Source organism: Vulpes lagopus, chromosome 10 (assembly GCF_018345385.1).
Source record: "Vulpes lagopus strain Blue_001 chromosome 10, ASM1834538v1, whole genome shotgun sequence".
NCBI lineage: Eukaryota > Metazoa > Chordata > Mammalia > Carnivora > Canidae > Vulpes > Vulpes lagopus.
Genome location: NC_054833.1, coordinates 3,120,746 through 3,145,930, shown reverse-complemented (window position 1 = coordinate 3,145,930; position 25,185 = coordinate 3,120,746). Strand labels below are relative to the sequence as shown.

The window sequence follows — 25,185 nt, the reverse complement described above, 5'->3', positions numbered from 1 at the left end:
CTGGGGCCACCCACATTCCTGCTGTGTGGCCCATGGCTTCCATCTTCGAAGCAGGACATGTTATATCTCTCCTAGCCTTCTTCAGTAGCCATATGACCACAGTGGAAAAGCTCCTCCACTTTGAGGGGCCCATGTGATGAGACCCGGCCCACCTAGAGAATCCAGGATAATCTCAAGATACTGGATTTTATTACAGTTGCAAAGTCCCATATTCGGCGGTTCTGGGGATGAGGATGTGGATATCTTTGGGGAGGTGGACTTTATCTTGCCTGCCGTGCTGTGCTTCTGCTTCTCCATGGTGAGTGCTGGCAAGCAGCCTCCTGGACCACCTGGCTTTTTCTGTGCCAGCTTCCTTACTAGCTGCTTCCTGACCGTGACTGGGGCCAGTGACTTCTCCAATCGGCAGGCAGCTTCTTGATGATTGCTTAGGCAGTGGCTTCATAAGTGACCCAATGTCACAATGTGCCTTTTAAAGTTGTTCTGGAAAGTTCCACCAGGAGTGTGACCCAACAATTCTGTGAGCCATTTTATTTTACATCCTTTCTGCTGAGCGGGTTCTGCTGTCTACACCTGAACCCTGATGCACCTTCTCAGTGCTATCCCCCTGCATGTGTCCCTTTCTCTCTTTTCTAAGCTCTGCTTATTTCTGAGGATGAAGCATCCCTGAGACAACACAACATTAGCTTAGAACTTGGAAATATAAGAATCGTTCCAAAGTGGCTTAAACCTTATAAACTAGAACCGACAACCTTATAAACTAGAAGTATGGCATTGCCACTGAAGGGTTACCAGCTGGTAATTGTCCTGGAATCTTCACTTAGAGCACTTAACCTTGAACCTCTGCATACCAGCAGGAAGCCTAGTGTGTGTCACATTAATTAGAAGGTGCAGTTCAAGCCGAGGTGATGTGACTCCAGGCCTTCATATGTAGCAAAAAGCAGGGAAATCCAATGCTATACTGGGAATAACCCTTTGGGAATTGCACTAGCTCCATGAAACTGTCACTTTGAATTTACTCCTTCCAGCTAGGAGAAGGAAAAAAGCAGGTGTTCTGTTCATTCATCTGCGTTGCTTTTGTATTTCTAAGGCACCCCCTCCCCCGCCCTGCACTATGCCCCTGGCCTTGCCTCCCATCCAAAAAGCCTCCTAGAGGACAGGAGAGAAGGAAACAAGCTTGAAGAGAATGGGGTCATTGTTCCTTCAGTTCCTTCCGGACAATTTGCTGGAGAAGGAAGAGAGCACCTCTAGGCTAGAGGCAATAAAAATAAGTGGCATATACAAGAAAGAGTTACAGGACATTGTTTGTCTGCACATAGGCTGGTTCTTGGAATGATCACTGTCAGCTTTGTTTTAGCAATCTCAGCATTATTAATAGCCTCGTTTCATAATTGTTCCCAACTGACCTTTGCCAGGCATGCCTCCTCACTGTTCTGAGCTCTCTCACCTTCAGTCTTGGTCTTAAAGCTAAGTCACAGGCAGTTAGCTACCATTTGATGCCTCTTGTTTGCCACAAGCACGCGAGCCCTGAGGATACAGGAACAAGGGAAATGGAGCCTTTGTGTCCTCAGGGAGCTGACATTCTCTCTACTCTTCCCATCTGGTGAATCTCCCCTTTTCCCTTCCATTCATCTCTACGCCTACAACTCCCTCAGGGATGAGATCTCCACCTGCTACTCCGATCACCACCTTCTCCTTCCTCTAACCTAAACCTATGTTCCTTATTTCTAGGGTGACCAGGTAACTTGTTGTCCAACCCAGAACATTCTGAGTGAAAGAGGGAGCTATTAATAATTATGCTGCAGCAGCAGATGTACCCAGGACATGTGTGGACAGCAGCCTGTTCAACACAAATGGGTCTTCCCCACTTTTCTTCCAGACTGGGCACTCCCTGGAATCAGTATCTTACACTTTTACATTGAATGAAAAATCTAACTTTGGCCAGATCCCAGAAGAGTGCTCAGTATACTAACAAGTGCTTAAAATGAAAAAAAAAAAAAAATTAGTACTTCCCTATATTACATAATACTGCAGACCTGAACTTCAAATCCACCTCAGAAATAAATATGATTGTTAATCACTATATTATATTTTAGAATGCTAAATGTGTGAAAAATATTCCCTTTGTCTAAGGCTCCTCACTCCTTGGTCTAGCAGAGAGCTCGTTTTGATCTTGTGGAATGTAACACAGACACATTGCATCTCATTTGCTTTCACTGTTTTAAAAAAATCTAATTTCCTTTTTTAATTAATGTAATGAAGGTGTGAAAATATTCACCTCCACGCAGTCCTCATCAGTGTCATGTAAACAATGCACAATAAAATAAATTGGAGTGGCTTCTTTTCCTAATGGGTCCAGGGTTTCCTTCCTCTGGAGGGTAACCCAGCATCGGGCCATATGTAAAATGATCTTTTCTAGAAAGCCTGCAAAACTCTTGAGAAAAACATCTCTGATTTCTAGGGAATGTTTCCAACTAAATTGGGATGAGTGTACTGTGACCAAAGAAACCCTGGCCATTAACCTAGAGAGGAACTTCGTAGCCGGGAAGAGGATGTGTGGGTGTTTCCAAATTAATTCATCAAAGATAAATGTGTCGAGTGATTTTTTGTTCAGTTGAATAAACTTGAATGCTTCCCTGTAGACAATGGTGAGGTTTTCATTTTCAGGGGTAGAATGTTGTCCCAAGAAACCGCCTGCAAGGATATGACTCCGAAAGTGGAGGGGAATTAAGAGCCAGAGGAGGGCTCCCTCCAGATGAAAGGCATATACTCTACTTAAAAAAGAAGAAGAAGAAGAAGTGGGGTGCCTAGGTGGCCTAGTTGGCTAAACATCTGCCTTTGTCTCAGGTCATGATCCCAAGATCCGGGGGTAGAGCCCCTTGCTCAGACTCCTTGCTCAGCAGGGAATCTGCTTCTCTATCTCCCTCTGCCTTCCTCCTGCTCATGCTCCCTTTTCTCTCTGTCTCTCAAATAAATAAAACTGTTAAAGAAAAAGGGGGGGGGGCGTGTGTATGTGACTCAGTTGGTTAAACTTGGTCGCAGCTCAGGTCTTGATCTCAGGGTGGTGAGTTCAAGCCCCGTGTTGGGCTCCATGCTGGGTGTGGAGCCTACTTAAAAAGAAAAAGAAAGGCCCATAATCATAATCATTTTCCTTTCTGATTAGATCTTTCTAATAATCACATTGTGGGGTGTTTACATGACAACTGCTTTATGACACCATTCCACATCCAGATTTGCCCTTGGGGAACCAATTATATGTGCTGCTGGCCTATCTATACCTCCTCTCCCTACCTCCCTCCCCAATTCCCCTGCTTGTCTGTTTTCAGCTGGTATTCTTTTCTGGTTGAATGGCCACAAACACAAGCTGTCTATCTCCTCTAGCTCATGGAGTTCAGCTTGGCAGATGAACATAACGTTGATCAAGAAGCTATTCAGAAGCACGAGGCCCTGCTCAGACCACTAGCGCAGAGGAAGCTCAAGTGGAAAGTCAAATCTGCTGTAGCCCCAAGGAGCACCCATTGTGTTCAATAAAATGGACTTTCACTTCTACCACCACTTCCTCCCAAGAAAAGCAAGAAGCTGGTTTTAGACTCCTGACTTATTTTCAGAATGAAAACAAAACAGCTTTATTATTTTTTTCCCCAACCCCCTGAATGCAATGAACAGTAAAATAAAACACTGGTTTGCAAACTCTTCAACCCAAGGGACTATTGTTTGCCTGATCTGATGGATCTGGCCACTTAATTATAAAACGAGCAAGCTGCTCTGCTCACTCTCCGTAACTGCCTTTGTCTGGGTTTTAGTCTCTGACACTGAAAGATGAGCCAATAATCTGTGAATTAAACCAAAATATAACAGAGAAGTGACTTGGTTACATTTAGAAGTCGGCATGTGGTTGGTATCACAGCTGGGCTGTGGGGTTTTACCATAGTAGGGATGTTTCCATGAAGTGACTCAGATTTAGGGGAGGACACCTGGCAGTCACAGGCAGGGCCCCAAACCCAGGGACTTCAATACTAAAGAGTGGAATTTTTATGCGAGATTAGCTACCAACATGTATAGACATAAATAGCTCCCTCCCAGCCCCTTTGGCTTCTCTAGGTCACCTGTGAAAGGGGATGCGTCTCTTTTCTGCTGGAAGGAATTTAACTTTGCAGTCAACCCCAGGAAGGGTTGCCGTTTCTGGAATCTGTGTTTGGGTACTCAGAATGCTATGCAAGTCCTTAGTGGATGCTTGCAGTTATTCCTCGCTCTGGCTTAGTATTTCTTTATATTTATACTAAGGATAAAATATGCAAAGGGAAATCTCACACTGGAGTGTCAGAGAAAGAGTGAGGCGACACCAGTTGGTGGGGGGTCTTTTGGAAAAGCAATATAGGCAGCCTGTGTTTACTGAGCTGATTCTCCAATGGTCCCATTTTCAGATGTTTGGACAACAGACATTTGCTTTACCTTCCCTGAGCAGGGCCAGAATTTGGCAGATTCTCAGCTGAAGGGCAAGCCCAGCAGGAGCACAGGAGGCTTGACCCTGAGGGCTGGGCTGAGAGAAGTGGTGAAGAGGGGGGAGGCCCTCCCCATCCCCACCCTGACTGCTCTTACCCCGCCTAGACACACCCCTGCAATTTGTTCCTACAGAAGGGGAAGGCTACTGGATGCTTCCTAATTAACCGCTGGAGAATAGCCTGGCGATCCTGGTTCTTAGAGGGTTCACGGGGACGCCCCCTGCTTGTGACAGCCGCGGAAACAGAGATGAAGACAATGCCGGGATCATGTGTATGCTCCTGGGTGAACTGGCCCAAGGAGGCTGAGAGGAAGGGGGTGAATAAGCGAATACGGGGTGGGGGTGGGGGGGGGGGAGGAGACGAGGCACCTTCCCAGAGCCAGAGAAACCGAAGAGAAAACAAAAGGGAAGAAATGATTGCGTGTCAGGTAACAAAGGGGCAGATGCGGACCCCAGGTGCCCAGCCCAGTCCCCTAGAGAGGGCCAACCGCTGGCGCTCTGGGAATGGGGGCAATGGTCGGTCGCTGTCCCAGGATTCCAACCAGGTGCCTGCATCTGAGCGTGCAAAAGGAGGGAGCAGGAGGAAAGGCGGCCCCAACATGTTCCCTGAGACTGTCATGAGCCCCACAATCAAAACCTTAAGCACTTCCCCTGGGTCACTCCAGCAACACGTACGTTTGCGCGTCCCCGGGACCAGAGCCTCGCTCGCCGCCAGACCCCTCTCTGCCTCTCTGCAATCCCCGCCCCCCAACAGCCCGGCTCCCTCGGTTTTCCACCGGCTCTCCTGGCCCTCGGGGCGCTGCCCCTTGGCACCAGGGGTCGCGGCGCTGCTGCCACCTTCACATCTGGATGGCCGACGCTCGCCCCCTGTGAACGGGCTTGCTCTCTCTGCTCCCCCGCCCCGGGAGGAGGCGAGGGGGCCACAGTCTCTCGTGGTGACACGAGGCCCCTCCCAAGGCACAGAAACTTGCGGGGTGCTCCTGTCCTTGGGTGCATCGTTCCCCCCCCATCCTTACAGACACTGGTCGGCGTCCGCCCGCCTCTTCTCTCCATTGTCATCTCGCCCCCACCCCCCACCTGTGTGGATTTCAGACACGCGGGGAAGAGGCTGGTTCACGGCCAAGTCTCCGGGCAAGGCGAGACCCTGGAGCCCGAGCTCCTGCCCTAGCGGGACCCCGCACCCCGAGAACAATGCCGGAGGTGCTGGGGGACAGCAGGCCGCCCCCCCGCCCGGGAGCGCGGGTGGTCGCAGCGGTGCGCGTGAGCCCCGGGGCCGCCCCGGGACCCCCACTCCCCATCCCGCCCGGGCACGACCGACCGCGGGCTCCTTACCACGTCGCTCCCGGGCGCCCCCCAGCTCACCGCCTGCACAAGTGCGTGTCCCTTTCGGCGCGGCAACTTGGCGGCCCTCCCCTGTGGGCACCCGCGCGGAGCCTCCGGGGCGCAGGACGCCGAGGACGCCGGCCCCGCGGCTCCGAACCTGCAACCTGGCCCGCGCGCGGGACGCCCCTCGCCCGGGCTGCAAGCGGAATCGGTAGCAAAACAAGAACGCACGGAAGGTGCACGTACCTAGAGACGAAGGCTCCTGGGCATGGTGAGGGGACCCCTGGGCTGTCCGGCGGGTACCAGCCTCCGTGCCCAGGCTGTTTCCCGGCAGCCGGCACCCCGGCGTTGCAGACAGCCGAGCTCGGGGGGAGGGGACAGAGGTCCCCGCGCAGACCCCGGCCGCCCTCCCGAGTCCGCTCGCGGCAGCTGTGGCGGGGGGTGGGGGGCAGCGGCAGGGCGGCGGAGCGGCGGGGAGCGCGCAGCCGGGGGGCGGGGGCGGGAGGGGGCAGCGGAGGCAGCTGCTTGACGGCCCCTTCGCCCAACTGCCGAGGCTGCGCCGTGCGCTCGGCCTCCAGCTGACCGCGGGGCGCCCGGACCCTCGGCCCCAGCCGCCGCGGCGGCTTCCGAGTTATCCGCGGAATTCGCGCTGGGGGTAGAGTGCCCTGGAGGGAGAGGCCAGGGGAGTCCACCAGGACGGGGGATTTGGAAGAGAGGCTCTGCCTTGGGAAGCTTCGCGGGGGCGGCGGTGCGCGCATGTGCGTGTGTGCGCGCGCGTGTATGGGGGATGCGGTGAGATGCGTTGTTCAAGGCACGAGTTGTGCTGGAGGGCACCCCTGGGGAGATCTGCCTTGTGCGGACACTCCACTGGAGCCCGTTTGGGTGGACAGATCTTGGAATGATCCGGAGAAACGGCTGGGGTGTGTGTGTGTGTGTGTGTGTGTGTGTGTGGTTTTTTTGTTTGGTTTTGGTTTGGTTTTGGTGGATTTGAGCTATACATAAAGCTTTTCTTTGGGAAAGTGTGGGTCTGTCTGACAACACATCCCATCAAGGGTCTCTTGGAGTGGACACTGTATGAGACCGGGAATCCTTAAGGACCCGGGGACAAGGTCTCTGTCACCTGCTTAGACAGAGAATGTCTGTCTGCTCTGCCTGGGTTTCCTAATCTGTAAAGCCACCAAACTGAATAAATTGTGTATTTAGGATATGTTAAATAAAATGGTACTGTGAATATATCTTCCCACCCTCCACAATGACCCAGCTTGGGATTCTGTAACTGTGTGAGTGGACTGGTAAGAATTGATGAACTTGGACAATGACCCAAAGGGAACATTACAGGAGGCTGTGTCAACAGGGGAACACCTGTATCCACTTGTGGCGGGGGACGGTCGGCATCCTCAGCCCCTGAATATGAACAGCTGAAAACATAGCCTGAACAACTAGTCAGTCACAACCCACCTAAGGATACAACAGGAGCAGAGTGTGCTTTATGTGTTAGAAAGACCCCCCCAGAGCAAGCCCCGGTCTCTGCTTGAGACCAGGAAGGGCAGCATGAGTGAGTGCCCTAACAGTTTGAGCCTCTGGTTTTTCAAGACAGCACCTCTCTTTGCCCTCCTTTTAATTTACAAAATTGTTTCTCAGTCTTCCCATGCAAGCATGCCTTTCAGAGGAGAAAATGTGTCAACCACATGATAGGAACATTCCAGGCTGCATGGCCAGTTATTCTTCATATGTTTTCAGTATCGGTATTGTCAATTCGTCAGTCCCTGGTGAGGTTGGTTGGCTTGAGCCAGGCCTTGCTATGCTGAACACTACAGTTCATGGGCTGTCTTCTTATAACCTTGGTTTTGGAGCAGATACTTCATGAGCATGGGATCATTTATTCCTGAGTATAATTCTGCAGTAGGCCTTATTACTCCCATAATAGATGGGAAAACTGAGATTCAAGAGTGACAATGTAACTTGTCCATGGTGTTGTTTTGAACAGCTACATTTGTGACCATTTGCTACACAGGAATAGATAACCAATACAGAAAGATTCGTCTTTTAGACTATAAATACATTGTGGTCACCCTCCTGCTTAAAACCCTGCATTCCCCATTTATTGGAGAATAAATCCAAACTTCATTTTAATGCTCCAAAGCCCTTCTGGCCTCTTGAGGACCCGCTTCCTCCTCTTTTTTTTTTTTTTTAATTTTTATTTATTTATGATAGTCACACACACACACACACACACACACAGAGAGAGAGGCAGAGACATAGGCAGAGAGAGAAGCAGGCTCCATGCACCGGGAGCCCGACGTGGGATTCGTTCCCGGGTCTCCAGGATCGCGCCCTGGGCCAAAGGCAGGCGCTAAACCGCTGCGCCACCCAGGGATCCCATTCCTCCTCTTACTAAGCTCTGACCACGGGGGCTTTCTTTCAATTCTGTAAACATGCGAAGAGAGGTCCTCCTTGGCCACCCTCACCATTGAGTATACCCTTCCCAAAAGTTATTCTTTTTCAAAACTCTATGTCTTTTAGAGCACTAATTGTAAATTATAATGGTCTCTTTTTTTTTTTTTTTTTTTTTTTTGCCTTTTTTGCTTGTTTCTTGTCTCTCTTTCCCTGGACCATGAGATCAGACAGGCAGAGACCATTTCTGTCTTTAGATACTGTATCCCCAGCACAGGGCAAGGGGTAAATATCTACCTACTGAGTGAAAGATGAATGAATCCCTCTGTGGTTCTAGAGCATTCCTTCTTACTTGATCCTTTTCTTCCCTTGTCAACCCCACCCCCAGCCATTATCCATCTGCATCGCCTTAGCCCATTTTCCAATATGGGAAATTCATCAAGACCCAGTTTAAATACTCTAGGCTATATCTGTTTTTCCCAGACCCCTTGCCCTGCTCTCTCACCTCAGAACCGTTAGAACATCTTAAATCTGTTTACCTTACTCTGGAGAAGGAGACCTGGAGAGAAGCACAGATATGCAGTAGAAATTTTGGAAGAAAGGGGTAAAGAGCTACCGCAGATTAGCATCAGTGCAAGGAGGGCCACGTAGAAAAATCCTGGAGGGAGAAGCAGGGCCTAATAATCACCCTGGAGGATGGTAGACTTTCCATTTCCCACTGTATTAGCCTCCAGGGACTGCTCTAAAGAATACCACAGACTGGGTAGCCTACGGAACAGACACTTATTTTCTCACAGTGCTGGGAGCTGGAAATCCAGGAACAACGTTCTGGCTGCCTTTGTTTCTGGTGAGGGCTCTCTTTCCAGCTTGGCTTGCCAGTGGCCTTCTTGCTACATCCTCACCCAGTGTTTCCCAGTGCACGTGCATAAGGAGAGGGAGTGAGCTCTCTGGTGGCAGCTCTCTTACAAGGACACTAATCCTAGGGCCTCCGGGCCCCACCCTCATGACCTCATTTACCCTTAATTGCTTCCTTACTTCAAATATAGCTGGACTGGGAGTGAGGGCTCTAACATATGAATTTGCAGAAATGCAAACATTTGTTTGCATCCCCAGCACCCACCTTCCCAATCCCACTGCCTTCTGGATGAGGAACGGGATCTGCTGTAGACCTCATCTGAATTTTATGGGAGGGAGGGTGGAGGATTTCATAGGGATCATAGATGATGTCTGGTGCTTTGCTTTACAGACACTGTCTCACCTAAGTCTACTACAATCCTTCTTTTCTTTTCTTCAAAGATTTTTATTTATTTGCAGAGATAGTGTGCAGGAGTAGAAGAAGTAGACACCTCACGGAGCAGAGAGCCTGATGCAGGACTTGATCCCAGGACCCTGAGATCATGACCTGAGCCAAAGGCAGATGCTTAGCCAACTGAACCACCCAGATGCTCTACAATCCCTCTTTCGATTACTGTCCCCACTGGAAAGATAAGAAAACGGATGCTGTCATAGGTTGACAACGTAACGTGTTCATGATCACCAAGATGAAGCTGTTACTCAAAGTCAGAGATGATAAACATTTAAGGCTCTGTTTGCTATAGTACATTCCATTTCCTGGCCTCAGTTTCCCCCATTGGGTTTGGGATATCTTGCTGAGGCTTGGGTAGGAGTATGGGGTCAGGGGTGTGTGCACACAGTGCTGGAGGCCAGGGGACTGAGACAGGCAGAGAGTGGCTCCCAGGCCTCCTGTGAGCTTGCCTCAGTGTCCCAGCCTCAGGATTAAGCTCTAAACAGGAATGAGGTGGCAATGGTAAGTCCGCCAATCCTCCTTGAGCTTTTCCCTCAGGAAAGGAGCATGTAGGGGATACAAGGTGAATACCTAGCAGGGGCTCATTTCCCTCCCTGAACTGGAAACACCTAGCACAAGGATCCATCCGGAGTGACTTTCTAGACCTTGCCAGTCTCAATAGAGACCCTGCCCTGAGATCAGGTCCATGTACGAGCAAGGGATGGGGCAACACGGACCCTCACAACCAGGACACAATCCTTAGCAGCGTGTCTAATCCCAATCCCAGAGCCCAGGGTTACACAACCAGAGTAAGCACTAGAACCAAGATCTCCAGGTGCTTAATCCAGAGGACTTCACACTGCCCCTCAAATTACTGCCCCTGCTGTTGTCACCCAAGTCTCCATCCTTGAGTGATTATTTCCCCCCGTCACCTCGCTCTCTGTTATAATGCCATGTCCTTCTTTCTAGGTCCCTACTATTGCCTAACCAGGATTCTTCTTTCTCGAAACTTCCCTGGTCCAGGCATATGGAGACACCTTGGCTGAGCCCTTGTAACCTCATGCAGGGAAACAATGAGGCCCAGAGCCTGTCAGGCATGGGGCAGAGTGTGAGGTGGTAGGGGATGCAGAAGGTGCAGGTATTAGAGACAACTCTGCTGGTTGTGAGACTTTATGTCACCGAGCGGGAAGACATGGTTCTCCCAAAGGAGAAAGAGTTTAATACAAGTCCCCCAACCCTCCTCCCCAGATTCCAGTCTTAGTTGAAAACACTCCAAGGTAGCGATGTTATTACAACCAAGGGCAGGAGACACAGAGGAAAACATGAAAGTCATGTAACTCATCTCACAGAGCCTGGCATGAGGACAGCCGTACATAACCGAGGTGGGTTTTAAAAAAGAGGAAGTACTATGGGTGCTGTGGGAACTGCGATGATTTCTGGTTCCATATAACAGGGTGATTGAACCTCAGCAGCACTGAAGATGCTCTCTTTCAGTAACAGAATTTTATCCGGCTTTTCTTGCATGGGGATTTGTTTAAGCCTGTTTGGGGTTGGCATTGGCCAAGTCAGCTCGCTTGCTCTTTCTGCCACCAATTGATCCTAGTAAATATGCAGTTCCTTAGTGGCAAACAGAAGAGCATACAAAATGCAACCCATTTATTTTTCTGATTTAGATTTCTTCCATTTAAAGATTTAAATATTTAATACAGACCTTGGAACGTGCCTGAAGACCCACTGCTGTCACAAGCAGAACTGATGGAAGGTCTCAGATTTGGTTAGATCTAGTGACCCCTATTCATTTATATTTCTATATATTCCTTCTGCCCATGATGCTAGCACATTCTGGCTTCTACTCTTGGTCTAGTGGACTAGTCCTAGGGGTAGCCAGATACAACTGAGATCTAATCTCTTTTCCTAACTATGATGCTTAATATCCATATGGATACCAGATCTAACATCCTGATTTTGAAATTCCTTCTGTACTCTTATGACCTTCCTCTATAGGCATTCGGCCACCCAAGTGCACGGCCAGACCATGGCTTGGAATGCGGCCAGCTCTAAGATTCTTGAACCCTTTCCTTGTACTGTAACTCTTTATCCTCCACCTTGCTTACATCTGCTGAATTCTTCCCTTTGCTGCTCTGACCAATCTTTCTCTATTTCTTCTTATTTTTAATTTTCTGACTTATGAAGTGCAAGAGGATCACTCAGAGAAGGAGTTTACAATGCAGACCTTTTTTTTTTTTTTTAAGATTTTGTTTATTTATTCATGGGAGACACACAGAGAGAGGCAGAGACATAGGCAGAGGGAGCCTGATGTGGGACTCGATCCCGGGACAGGATCATGACCTGAGCCAAAGGCCACCCAGGTGTCCCTAAAATGCAGATCTTGAGTCACCTTTTCTGCCACTCTAAGTCAGTCATTTTAACAAGCATGCGGACAGTTATGGCACATTTGTCTCAGAAGGTACTTTGGGGAACGCTGGTCTAGATATCATCCAAAGAGGTGCCCAGCCCACTTGGCACTCCAATGCTGCTCCATAAGCCTTTTCAGCACACCCCAGCACCCTGCACTTCTGGCTCTAGGTTTAGCTCTTCTAGCTACACTCAGTGTCCAAGGAACAGCCCTGCACACAGTCTCTGATTTGCAGACACTTGGGGTCTATTTTGGTTCTGCCAATAGAAAACTCAGGGCAAATCTCTACCTTTGAAATCTGTGTCCTCACCTGTCAAATGAAGGGTTTGGACAACTTGATTGCCATGCGTCCTTTGACTCTGACATTTGACAATTCCTGCCTCCACCGTTTTGTTCAGGCCATTATCACTGCCTGGAAATTCTCTGCTGAGAATTGCCCATTGCTTTTTCTCTGACCTCTGATGTTGGTCTCTAGAAACCCTACACAGCCAATGAAGCGCTGGTCAAACACTAACTCTTTCATGATGCCTTCCTTGGCCTGCCATGCTCTCCCTGCACTCTCCTATAACTGCCATGTCCCCCTAAGTACAGACCCAGTCCCATAATTTCCTTCTGTCATAGATACTTGGTATACTTCTCCTCATAAGTGTATATGTCCCTTGATATCAGAAACTATGCTTAGTGCCACTGACAGTAATGGAAGTTTTATATTAAAGAGTGTAGAGGATAGTCTGCAAATATTGGCTAAATGAGGTATGAGAGCATATCACGTGCCCTGCTGGCTTCTGCCATCTTTTCCCCTGGAAAAAGAGCATAACATGCCTGCATTGATTGACATCAGAGCTGTATGTACAGAAGTATGTTTCAGCTTGACAGATGACAGCTGGGTCCTGCTTACTGCTTGCTGAGCTGCTGAGAGCAAGACCTCATTTTCCTTTGCCTGTGCCTGGTGCTGATGATAAGGTTCTCAAGAGAGTAGACATCTCAGGCTGTGGCTTCCTCACCATTGTCACACTATCTGCTTGCACAATGGGAAATGTGTTTGGCCAACACTTAGCATTTTAGCGTGTCCCAGGAATGAATGTCTCAGGGATGCTGAAATCAGGCCTATCTACTTGAACAAATGATCCCTGTCCTAAACCCCACCTCCACCCCCACTTCCAGTTTCTACACTGAGGGACCTGGAAGGCTACATGGGTAAAAGATAGTCCGCAAGAGGTTCAAAGCTGGCAGGAAACAAAATATGCCTTAAACGCTGCCAACAATCCCCATCTATTCAGAAACTTGAGATTGGATTGCTCATACATTATTATTACACTATAGGGAGAGGTCATTTTCTGTAATATCGTTTGGAGCAGCAGTTCCCAATTTTTTGGTCTCAAGACCTATGAAACAATAACATAATCTAGACTAGCTATTTGATTTTTCATGTAACAGGTACATGTGAGATATATATGTGTGTGTGTGTGTGTGTATATATATATATATCTCACATAATCTAGACTGAACTCCTTTATACTTAAAAAAATTATTAAGGACCTTTGGGAGTATACCCCCAGACACCCCCTTTTGGAACTGATAAAAGAGTGTTGGGAAGCCTCTGAGGTCCTTAGGCCACATGCTGGGAAGCTCTGACCTGCCCTGACAAACAAACCGGCAGACTGTTAACTTTGCAAATCCCTATAGCTTATGAACCTTTAAGGCTGAAGGTAAACGGTATAAGTTTAATTCACAAAATATTATTGCACAAAGATGCTAAAATAACTATAGATTTTAAAATGACCATAGGGACGCCAGGGTGGCTCAGTGGTTGAACACCTGTCTTCAGCTCAGGTGAAGGGATCAGAGTCCTGGGATCATCTCCCATAACCCTCACCCCCACCACCCCACCCCCACCCTCCCGGGAGCCTACTTCTCCCTCTGCCTGTGTCTCTTATGAATAAATAAATAAAATCTTTTAAAAAATTAAAATACAATAAAAAATGATTGTAGAAGTAACTGGAAACAGGATATATGTGTAAATACAATGCTTGGTACTTGATAGGTTATAAATTGACTTTCGCTTTATAGTAAATCCATTCCCTTTCCCTCATCAACAGCAGACACATGAAAGAAGAGATTTGTCTGTAGGAATCTTCAAGGTGATTTATTTATACTGTGTCCCCAGGCCTGATGCAGTCCCTGGCTAGCAGGCTAGCCTGCATGACCCCTCCTGTCCATCCTCCAGCTTCCTGTCTCTGCCCTCTGCCCCTGGGGCTACCCTGCCCTGTGATGCCTGGTGGGGTTTTGCCAGTGGGAGCCCCAACAGAGAACAGGTAAAAGGGAAGGAAATGAGGCGAGGATATCCATTCCTTGGGTCAGCCCTGGGAGGTCATGCTGGGCTGGCTATGTCCCCTTTTAAAAGATAACAGCTTCCCTGTGGTAGCCCTCTGTGCCTCCATCCTGTCGGTTCTAACAACCTATTTCTCTTCCATCTTCTGGACCCCAGAGTGACCCCACAGAGCCAGGCCCTCTGGCTCTCCTATACTCCACCTACACCTTTGTAAGCCATCTCTTTGTACAGAAAGCTCCCTTGAATTATTCTATGTGGAGGGAGCCATCAGTTTCCTGATAATATTTGATCAATACACATTAATAGCTACCCATTGATTATTGAAAAAATGCAAAATCTGCTTCTCTTCAGTCATTCATATTTTAAAACTCTTCTTTAGGTAACTCTTCACTGTTTTTGTTTTTGTTTTTTTCTCTCTTTTTAAAAAGATTTTATTTATTTATTTATTTTAGAGAGAGAGTGAGCAGGGAGGAGCAGAGGTAGAGGGAGAGAATCCCCAGCAGACTGCCACTGAGTGCAGAGCCTGATGTGACGCTCAAACTCATGACCCTGAGATCAGGGCCCCGAGCCAAAACCAAAAGTTGGAAGCTTAACTAGCTGAACCCCCCAGATGCCCCTGCTTCTCTTTCTATTTTAGACCAGGGCCATTGTTGCGCACAATCCAGCTCTATCCCTGTCCTTCTTACTGTCCTCCTGATTACACCAACTGTCTTCCCAAACATCAGTCCCTGCCTAATTCAAAAGATCGAGACTATTACATTCAGGAGGTGACTTTAGAAGGTATCCCAGGCCCAGAAGCCACATTACTGAACACTTTGTGGCTGGTTGTGAAGCCTCACCATCTTCATGGATGTTGTGTTGGAGTCCAATTCAGTCTGAACCAGGAGTCTGCGAGGTGAAGTGATCTGTCACTACTAATCAAGTGAGGCTAGAAGTGAGAGCGAGCTGCAGAGCTCAGTGACAGCTCCATGCACAGGAGGATACCCTGGAACTGGGCGTGGGCTCCTGGGGCTGAGCCCTTCCTTGTGTAGCTGCTGGGGTCCCACTCTGGTGTGGGGACCAGCTGCAGGGCGGGCAGGCTCATGCCCCCTCCCCGAGGCCTGGAAACCACGAGCTACCCTGCTAGTTTCAGGGTCTGGGCCTTTCTTCCTAAATCCCCACTTCACAGCCTCCACCCCCAACTCCACAGACATTTTATGCAAAATCGGTACACTGGAGACAACATCCCTCGTGCTCCCCACTCCCCACCCCTTTTGCTTGGCAGAGGAGACAGTGGAAATCTGACTCCCCAGGCACAGCTTGCTCAACCCACAAAGGCTTCTTTGGTAGTGTGGCACCAGGCCTAGCCCCATTTCTGCTCTCACGTAGTCCATGAGAGGACTCTGGCAGCTTTGGTCGGGAGCTGTGACAACAGGACAGGACGCTGTCACCCTCCATAACTAGCCAGGCAACAGCGAGGCTGTTGTAATATCCCTGGTTGACGGTGCTCTTGAACCTAATAAATTATTCACGCCACCGAAGTGTAATTGGCTGTCACATTCGAAATAGGTCATTCACACTCGGGCTGCTGGAGGTGAAGACTTCACAGCAACGGTAGCAAATCCACGTGCTTTGGTTTAAGCAAATCTCCAGAGAAAGTGCCTGCTCCAAGCAATCCCCCATTAAATAGCTTTCATCAGATCCTGGTTATGTTTTCATTAGCGGCAGCAGGCCGAGGCTGGAACAGCTGTCTGCTGGCAGGCTTCCATGTGGGGGGTGGGGGGTGGGGGGATGGAAGGCTTTGTTCAGCCTCTTCCATCACTGACCCTTCCTCTACGAGTCTCAAAGGGCTCCCTGAGGAAGAAAAATGTGAACATCTGCTCTCGTTTGTTCTTTGCACCCAAGACAGTGGCCAAGTCAGTATGAGGATGGAACCACTGGGCACCGGCAGGTTTTAGAAGCGTGAGTGTACACAGGCTTCTCTGAGAAGTGCCTCTCAGCCCTGGGCACCACGTTCAAAGAGGAATTCAAGGTCAACAGCTGTGGCCGCGTGCCCCTGCGTTTCACATCCTAATCCACAGACGTTCGGCCCTCTTCACTGCTCAGAATACACTTGCCCTCTTGTCGGCAAAGATGTATTATTCAACTCAAGTGCCTGCTGGAATACAAATATTTGACTGGCTATTTTAGTGTTTGGAGAGTTACGTGTTAATATGTTCTTTTAATGGGTTTTGAGGATACCCAAGATTATCTTACAGGAGGAAGAGCAGTTTTCCCCAGGATTAGAATAAAGAATAGTGGTTGAAGACATAGCTTGAGGGATTTGTGTTAAAATAAAAGTGAATGAGCTGATTGCTAGCTCTTGATGTTAAATGGATATGGAACAGAAAAGCTGATAAATCTACTTGGGGAAGGGAAAGATGGGAAGCAGTTTAGCAAGTGGACTGACCCCTTGCCTGCCTTTTGTTAGGAAGATAAATCGAAAACCTCTGTAGGTCTCTTCCAGTGGAGATTCTATGAGTGTACAGCCTTGGAGCCAAAGCGCAAGAAATGCAAGAATTTTCACTTGGTGAGCATAGCACCCAATGCAGGAGGCCACGTGAAGATGGAGAGCCATGGATGCTCTTCCACGACTATCAGATTTATCACAATGGTTCTGCCAAAGATATCAAGCTCTCTTCTTCAAATGGGCACCTTCAAGAAGCCTGCCCTGCTCATCCAGTCCTTCCCCTCTGCTCTTTCTCTTAATCTCCCTTTAGTGTTCATAAACATTAGGCAACAGCCCACATAAGTCATACAGCCCAGTCTCCATCAGCTAGTGATGAATCTATGAGCAATTTTCACTTGTGTACATGCTGCTCGATCATCAACCGTGCCACAGATGTTTCCTAAGTGCCCACTGTTGTGCGTGCTTGGAGTGGGACTCCATGAAGTCAGCCACTATGTATATCTAGACTGTAAACAGAACTGTCCCAAACTGGACTCCTGATTACCCGTCATGGCCATACTCGGCCCCACCTCCAAGCCCTCTCCTCCAGTAGCCCTCCACATCTCAGAAAAGAACCACATCATTCTTCCAGATGCTTAGGCCAAAGCCTTGGAGTTATCCTTGGCAACTCCTCCCTACCCTTACTTCCGGAATTACTCAGTTTCAGGCCTAGGAAGGGCCTCATTAGCTCTCTCCTGGAATATGGCAAGTCCCCCAAGTGGCCTCCTGGCCTTTGTGCTCCACACCCTCATCTTCACTTTCAAGACAACAGTCAGAAGGATCCTTTAGAAAGGCAAATCAGATTATGTCACTGTGCTCCACACCTACCAGGGTCTTCCCATCTCCCATAGAGCAGAAACTCAAATCTTTCCAATGGCCCGTAAGGCTTTATAAGAGCTGGACCTCCCCTGAAACCTCTCAGATCTCATCTTCCCCTGCTCTCTGTTTGCACACACTGTGCTACAGCCACACAGGCCTCTGGCTCTTCCTGGAACATTCTTCCCCAGGAGTCCAGGTCAGATCTACAGTTTCACCAAGCATTTGGGTATTTATCAGCAAAGCCTTCCCTGGCCATTGTGCTCTATCTTTCTCACCCTGCGCTTAAATTTTCTCCATAATGCTTCTTTCCATCTGACACATCTTATTCTTACTTTGTCTACTTTATATACCCCTCCACTGCAATATAACTTCACAAGGGGAGGGGCTTTGTCATAGTCACTACTCATCCCAGGGGCTGCATAGAACCAAAGCTAGCACATGGTAGACATTCATTAAGTATTCTTTTTCCTTTTTTTTCTTAAGATTTTATTTATTTACTTGAGAGAGAGCAAGAGAGCAAGAGAAAAAGCAGGCAGAGGTAAAGGGAGAAGCAGGCTCCCCAATGAGTAGGGATCTCAATATAGTGCAGGGTTTGATCCCAGGACCCTGGGATCATGATCTGAGCTGGAGGTAGAAGCTTAACCGAGTGAGCCACCCAGGAGATCCCAATAGGTATTCTTTAAATGAATGATAAAGTAAATCCTATATCCCTAAATAGTTCATAAGCTTCTGAGGTGGCTGCCTCTTCTGATTATGCTACTCCTTTCTAGAGGAGCTGCAATAGGTGCTCATCTCAAAACATGCAGAGATTCTAAAAACTGATTCCCAACCAGGCATAAATTGGTAAGAATTCCCATACCTAACTCTTACACATCCTGTTATGAAGAACACAGTCTTTCTAAGACTATCAGAAACGCCCAGCCATGGTCAGCATGAGCTCCCTGGAGCCACTTCTTTCTCTCCTGGAAATTCAGTTCTCTACTGTTACATTTATGTGGTTCAAGAAAAAGCAACTCTTCTGCAGACTTTCAGCAATGGCCTGGTACTTCTTCTTCTTTTTTTTTTTTTTTTTAAATTTATGATAGTCACACAGAGAGAGAGAGGGGCAGAGACACAGGCAGAGGAAGAAGCAGGCTCCATGCACCGGGAGCCCGACGTGGGATTCAATCCCGGGTCTCCAGGATCGCGCCTTGGGCCAAAGGCAGGCGCCAAACCACTGCGCCACCCAGGGATCCCTGGCCTGGTACTTCTTGTTTTGTGTTTGTTTGAGTGTAGCTATTCCTAGCTCTTTTTTTTTTTTTAAACGTGAAGATATATGTATATGTCGTAAAATACACATACGATTTACCATCTTCATAATTCTTAAGTATACAGTTCAGTAGCGTTAAATACATTCACGCTGTTCTGTCCCCAACCTCCAGAGCTTTTTCATCTTGCAAAACTGAAACTCTCTACCCTTAAACAACAGCTCCTATTTCCTCCTCTTCCCAACCCTCAGCAACCACCCTTCTGTTTTCTGTTTCCATAATCTGAGTACTTTAGATACTTCATATAGTATTTTAGATACTTCATACTAATTTTGTTTGTTTTTTGTTTTATTTGTTTTTTGTAACTGGCTTCTTCCACTGAGTTTAATGACCACAGATTTCCCCCATGTTACAGCAAGTGTCAGAATTTCCTTCCTTTTTATGGCTGAATAATATTCCAGTCATAGGTATGGACCACATTTTGCTTGCACATTTAGCCATTGATGGGTTGCTTGCCTCTTTTGACTATTGTGAATACTGCTGCTATAAGCCTGGGCGTACAAACATCTCTTCAAGACCCTGATTTCAATTCTTTCGAGTATATACCCAGATGTGGAATTTCTGGATCATATGGCAGTGATATTTTTAACTTTTTGAGGAACTGTCATAATGTTTTCCATAGCAGCTGCACCATTTTACATTCTCACCAATCATGGACAATGTTTCTCTGACTCTTTTTAACAACAAGATATTTTCCCCTCCAGAAAGTTAAAACTACTCAAAGATTCCCAATAGAGCTAAACATTCCTGCTATTTCTAATGCTTGGCAACCAGGAGCCAAGTGGCCCCCACTAAATGTGCATAAGTGTGTGCAGCAGTGCCTTTCACTAATTCCTGCATGCCTGTTTTGAAAAAGGCTTCCTTGCCCTTGAATTAACATGCAGGCTAAGTGGACATACAGTAGCTTGCATTACAGACAAAGGGCAGTGGGAAAGAGCCAGCTCTGTTCTGGGCATGATCTAAACTCTGCTAATCCCAAGTAATCTCATGCAAAAGTAATGTATTTCCATTTGTGGTTTCTTTAGATGATTCCCCCTAAAGCCCGGCACCGTCACCCCATGGTGAATCGGGAGACTTGGGGTGATATGTGTGGAAGAGCCAAGAAGAAGACTGGAGTCATGCTCACACGTCAGTGGTTCCTTACCAGGAATTTCCAAGGGCCTCGGACCTGGCACACATGTAAACCAAAATTGTCAATGGGAAGGAAAATCCCTTGAGGTGATGAAGAGGTGTAGGTGGAAAGGACTCTGGACACTACCCTCCCCTTGTGCTTTCTTTTACCTCCTTCATTGGTGGGCTGGGTGAACATGTCCCTAGTCTCACTGTGTCTCCCCACTAAGTGATGTTGTCTTCTGTCCTCCCCAACCCAGGGCACTCTGTCTTTGGTTTTGCTTGGACTGCAGATTTTTCACCATCCTTCCAGTTGGTATTACAGAGCAGTGTCAAATGGTGACATGTATTCTCTTAAAAAGAATATTTAAAACAACAATAAGGGGATAAATCTCCTCTTAAGTGGGGATTTAAAAATGATAAGACCCTCCCAGCAGATGTGAAAAGGGGAAGAGCTGGAGACACGAAACTCTCAATGGTCTCAAGAGGCAAAATGATTTGGAATTTGATAAAGTAGGCCAGGGGTCAGCAGACTTTTTCTGTAAAGAGCCAGATAGCAAATATTTTAGGCTTTGTGAACCAAGAGGCAAAAACAAGGAAATTATATAAATACTTCCATATCATGAGAGAAAATAAAATTTCACATATTTTTATTGACAAAATTCAAAATATAATTGGGCACTTTCTCCTTTTTTGGTAATGCTGGCCTGCTTAGGAGACAATGGAATTCTTTTTCTTTGGGCTAACATTTTGCATAATTGAAGTCAAGGTTTACTTTTCTCCATCATTAAGTCAATTGCAAATGTTCATCTGTAAAGACCATTCTTACCTTTCAGGCTGTGAACAAAAACAGGCAGTGGGCTGAGATTGGCCCTGGGGCCATGGTTTGCCAACTCCTGACTAGGTCAAGAGGGGGCAGAGAGCCACTGACTCACTATATGCCATTCTCAGCAGTGCCCAGTAGGTTGTAAGGCATAGGCACCTGTCTTTTTGGAGTACCATCCATGTTAAGAGGAGACGCTAGGGTTTTTTCCATCCTCTGCTCTGTAGCTTGCGTTGTAAGTAACCAGAGGTTATATTGTCTTTTCTCAGACAGAGGGCAATGCTCCTGACCCACGATCAGCTGTGTCTCCAGGAGTGGGGAGGATTTGGTTGATCCATTGCTAGTGAACCCTGCTACAGCTGGTACAATTTCTGACCTACAGGACCAGTTTTGTGCACTGGTCATAACTTTCATGGAGCTCCAACAAAATTTGTTGATTAGTTCATAGCAGGTTGATCCTATTAACTTGTTCTCTGCCCCATGCAGAAATATTATTAAGCAGCTGAGGTAATATTTGTCCTCATGTACATGCGTGTGCACATTAGTATATTTACAAACAAATATACACAAACAGATCACCACAATTTCATCCAGTAGGTTTTATCATAGAAAATATTTTAAACAACAATGGAAGTAAAAACCATCAAAATACTATGAGAGGGGATGTTTTTAGAAGCTTCATTTAAAATCTTAATTGTTATCCTAAAATACTGTAACTTGTATATGATTCAAATTTCAATGGGTGTTATCTTTAAATTAGAATTTTTTTAAAGACTTTATTCACCTATTCATGAGAGACAGAGAGAGACAGAAACAGAGAGAGAAGCAGAGACACAGGCAGAGGGAGAAGCAGGCTCCATGCAGAAAGCCTGACGCAGGACTCGATCCTGGGTCTCCAGGATCATGCCCTGGGCCGAACGCAGGTGCTAAACTGTTGAGCCACCCAGGGATCCCATAAATTAGAAATGTTTTAACAAATATAGAAAGCCTAGACTTTCTCAGATTATTGAGATGGGGAGGCAGCAACTGTAGTATGTTTATTGCAAGTAAATATTTACCCAGGAAATAGGGACTGTAGGTCGTTAAAGATACTGTTAGAGATATGATTCCTGACCTCCAGAATTCCAGACCAAGGCCAGGGGACTCTCTCCACAAGAAAAGTGCCCTGGCATGTATTATTGTTTAATACTCAGATAATTTTCAGAGGGAGACCATATTGGCTAACAATAAAATATGGGTAGAAAATCACACACCTATTTTGTGCCAAATGATGGGGTTATTCTGAGCTCTCCTTTGGTCATATAGTGGAGATCAGATAGCAGCCAGGCTTGTTTATTCATGAGCCAGATGCACCTTTATATTCCCAGGAAAGCATTTGAAATGAGCAGTCTAAATAACTCTGCTCTCCTCAGCTTGTGTCTTTGTTGATCACAGGCCAAGAGTAGGAGAGAGGAATTATATAGACTTGGGAGACTGGGGCAGCTGAGAAAATCAGTTCCATAATAACTGACATTTACATAATAGGCCCTTAATGGTTTTTCATTACCTCATACATTATCTCTTTAACTGCACAGCAATTTTCTCAGGAGGTGACCACCACCACCACCATGACTACCATCATCATCACCAAGATTACCACCATCATCACCAAGACCATGGCAACCACCACCATAACCACCATAATCATCACTACCACTATGACCACCATTATTATCATCATCACTGCTACCATGACCACTATCACCCCCAGATGACACCATTATCATCACTATCATCATTGCCATCATCATCACCACCCCAAAATCATTATCACCATTATCATCACCCCCACCCCTCACCCCCATGGAAGAAGGAAAATGAAGCTTCTGAAGGGTTAGGTAACTTTCCTAACATCAAGATACTAGTAAATTGAAATAGGTCTGTTTTGAGTCTGAATATTATGCTCTTTCTTATGCTACCTTTCCTCAGTTTGGAAGTCTGAATGTCTGAATGGTAACTATCAAAGATTTAGAAACAATGGTGGCTCTAGAGTTTTTCTAAGGAAAGTATTATAGCAACATGGTCAAAAGGGGTTATAGCAAAAGGGGTTTGGCTCTCTGCTAGAAGATGTTTGCAAAGCAAGATATAACTTTATATACAGAGTGTAGATCATTTGAAATAGCTATGTTTTCTGGAAAAGCTTTTTTATCATGCTTTTTATTAAGATTTAAAATTCTAACTTATGTTTCAGTTTTTAGGGGTACTAATGGAGATTAATTGGGGACTGAAGCATGCCCCACCTCAAAGACATCCTTAGTACCCCTCAGTATGTAAACCAGAAGTTGAAGGAGAAGAGTTTGTTTTTCCAAATATTTTAGTCATATCATTAACCTGAAAGTAGGTATAAGTGCCTTCCACCAATTATATCTGCATATTTGATTCTCTGACATACTTTTCTTCGCATACCATTTAATCAGTTTGTTGTGCTGATATAAATAGGAAAAAAAATCCCACCGTAGAAAATATTTTCATATTTGCTCCTTCTCAGAGTTTCCTAAATGGCAATTTATAGAAGAAGAAATTATATTCAACCTCTCAGCCAGCTGACTCCATTAGTGATCTGAAAGTCAAGGTACTTTCTTCCTGTTTCTTTGCTGGTTGCATCTTACTTTGAATGGATGGCTTCATATGAAGTCTGAAGCCAGGGGGAGGAGGGTCCAGCTGGTTTTCCCTGGTTGCTGTTTGGTATAATATAAATATTTAAATTTTTAACCCCTAGTGATCCAAAGACTAAGAAGGAAAACATTGCAATGAAAAAGACAGCACCATAATCTCATTACTTTTCAGAAGGCAACAATTTGTTCTTTCTTCTCTTTCTTTTACTTAAAAATTTTTCCTAGGGCTATGCCTCATTATACAGCTGAAGATGACATACCAGATCTTTTCTCTGTTTGTCAGGTTATCTATTACTGACAATCTTTACAAAGTTGACACAGTGGTTTTTTTTTCTCTCTCAAATTGTTTCCATCATTGATCTTGACAGGTCTTCTGCCTGAAGCATTTATTTGTACAGTGAGGTAAAGCACAAAAAAGTGTAAGATGTGGAAAGTCCACGTGAGAGTGATGGTACTATAAATTATTATTAATTTGCCTTCTGGAGTAAAACTAACCATTATACTCGCCCTTTGCTATCCTAGTATAGGTCAAAATCTTCCTCTTAAAAATATCTAAAAATGATCAAGTAGATTGTTCTTTTTGGAAGGGAAATTCTAGATGCCCAATGAGATACATTCTGTCTACACAGCACAAAGTGGTTTTTCAGCTTTAATGACCTGGTGTGTCTACCAATGAGGATCAAACACTCTAGCTTATCATCAGATCCCTCCCTCATTCCAGGGTGGACACATACTATAGAATCATCACCCTCCCAGTCAGCCAGGTTCATCCACATCTCAGGCTCCCCAGAAGCCAGCCCCCAGGATAGCGTAGAACATACTGAGTGTGTCCAATATCCCACTAGCACTGGGGTGCCTGGGTGGCTCAGTCGGTTAAGCATCTTCCTTCGAGTCAGGTCATGATCTCAGGGTAACAGGATTTTGAGCACCACGTTGGGCTCCCTGCTCAGCGAGGAGTCTGCTTCTCCCTCTCCCTCTGTGCTGTCTTAAATAAATAAAATCTTAAAAAAAAAAAAAAAAACATCCTACCAGCACCTGCATTTTTGGTTTCACTTTCTTTTCTCCATTTTACATGCTAGGACCAGTCACTATGTTTTTTTTTCCTTCCTCTCTAACTCTTTATCCTTCTGGTAGTTGAAATCGTCATTTCAATTTGACTCAGCCAATACCTTTTCCTTCTCTAAAACCTCTTCTGAAAGCTACTAAATCACAAACATCTTTGTTCAACATCACAGCTGTTTGGCAAACAATCAATAGGCAAAATTTAGCCATCCAAAAATAAATGAGAAGTTGAATAAGCTGATGCTTGCCAAGCACAATAAACCATGTGAGGGAGAGTTAACTGGAGAAACCACATCTCTGATACATATGCTGACTTGAGTAAGTGTAGGGACTTCCATCAAGGAGGGAGGGCAATTCTATCACATTTTGTTTCTCTATTTTGGTCATAACAACTACACATTTCTTCTACTTAAAAACTTTTTTTTTTTTTTTGCCACACATACAGTGGGCACGGTTATACTTTTAGTCCTCATGTCCTATGAAAGATATACTTGAGTGTGTCTTATACTACTCCTAAAAAGACTTGGCTGGCTGCTCATAAAGATATTAGATAAGCATTTAAAATGTTTTATTTGTTAGTGGGCCCCTTTGGCTTTGGCCTGATCTAAATAGGTCACTCTGAGGTTACACTCGGAGGCTATTAACTGGGGGGCGGGGTGGACTCGTAGTTAAAACAGCCTACATAGCTTTAGTGC

The 25,185-nt window shown here is 46.3% G+C and overlaps 1 protein-coding gene and 1 long non-coding RNA gene across 8 annotated transcripts in view; one reads left to right on the top strand and one right to left on the bottom strand.

Moving 5' to 3' along the window:
- RIPOR2 (RHO family interacting cell polarization regulator 2) overlaps window positions 1–25,185 on the bottom strand; it is a 220,819-nt gene that overhangs the window by 86,038 nt on the left and 109,596 nt on the right. The window contains exon 1 of one of the 7 annotated variants that reach the window (XM_041770241.1): window positions 5,831–6,450. The exons of 5 other annotated variants lie outside the window; for them this stretch is intronic. The gene's annotated coding sequence lies outside the window, so the exon portion shown is untranslated. Of the gene's footprint in view, window positions 1–5,830; window positions 6,451–25,185 lie in introns of those variants that run through there. One more of the 7 variants, XM_041770242.1, reaches the window with a different exon arrangement.
- Window positions 5,985–25,185, top strand: part of LOC121499536 — a 51,568-nt gene continuing 32,367 nt past the window's right edge. Inside the window, exon 1 of the long non-coding RNA XR_005990166.1 lies at window positions 5,985–6,092. This is a non-coding gene — a long non-coding RNA (uncharacterized LOC121499536). The remainder of the gene's footprint in view (window positions 6,093–25,185) is intronic.